Below are 1052 nucleotides of genomic sequence, written 5' to 3'. Positions count from 1 at the left end.
CTGGCTTTAAGTCGATTCGATAACAAATGACGAAAACGGACGGATTTCTCAGGTTTTTACTTCATGTGAACACTTTTTACATTCTCCCCTGCAACTCGGCTGCTAGTCCTCGTTTCATGCAGAATCTTAAGGTCCTAGCTCATGTCCAAGGCACCAAAGCCAGCTAAAAAGTCAATAATCGATACCTAAAACTTGAATTGTACTACTTCTTACTGGCTATTACATCAACTTAGAAGGTTCATCTGTGTTCTACTATGGTGCTTTTAGTGTCTCCGCATACGGCAGCACGCGACATAGCTTTGCAGACGATAAGTACAAGTGTTTCAGAGAGAAGAGCGGCCAATGTGACGATCTGGCTTTAAGTCGATTCGATAACAAATGACGAAAACGGACCGATTTCTCAGGTTTTTACTACATATGAACACTTTTCACATTCTCCCTTGCAACTCGGCTGCTAGTCCTCCTTTCATGCAGAATCTTAAGGTCCTAGCTCATGTCCAAGGCACCAAAGCCAGCTAAAAAGTCAATAATCAATACCTAAAACTTGAATTGTACTACTTCTTACTGGCTATTACATCAACGTAGATGCTTCATCTGTGTTCTACTATGGTGCTTTTAGTGTCTCCGCATACCGCAGCACGCGACATAGCTTTGCAGACGATAAGTACAACCGTTTCAGAGAGAAGAGCGGCCAATGTGACGATCTGGCTTTAAGTCGATTCGATAACAAATGACGAAAACGGACGGATGTCTCAGGTTTTTAATACATATGAACACTTTTCACATTCTCCCGTGCAACTGGGCTGCTAGTCCTCCTTTTATGCAGAATCTTAAAGACCTAGCTCATGTCCAAGACACCAAAGCCAGCTAAAAAGTCAATAATCGATACCTAAATCTTGAATTTGACTACTTCTTACTGGCTACTACATCAATTTAGAAGCATCATTTGTGTTCTACTATGGTGCTTTTAGTGTCTCCGCATATCGTAGCACGCGACATAGATTTGTAGACGATAAGTACAACCGTTTGAGAGAGAAGAGCGGCCAATGTGA

The sequence above is a fragment of the Schistocerca gregaria genome, unplaced genomic scaffold (assembly GCF_023897955.1).
Source record: "Schistocerca gregaria isolate iqSchGreg1 unplaced genomic scaffold, iqSchGreg1.2 ptg000386l, whole genome shotgun sequence".
Taxonomy (NCBI): domain Eukaryota; kingdom Metazoa; phylum Arthropoda; class Insecta; order Orthoptera; family Acrididae; genus Schistocerca; species Schistocerca gregaria.
The sequence above is the reverse complement of the archived record's forward strand: the minus strand, read 5'-3'. Positions refer to the sequence as shown.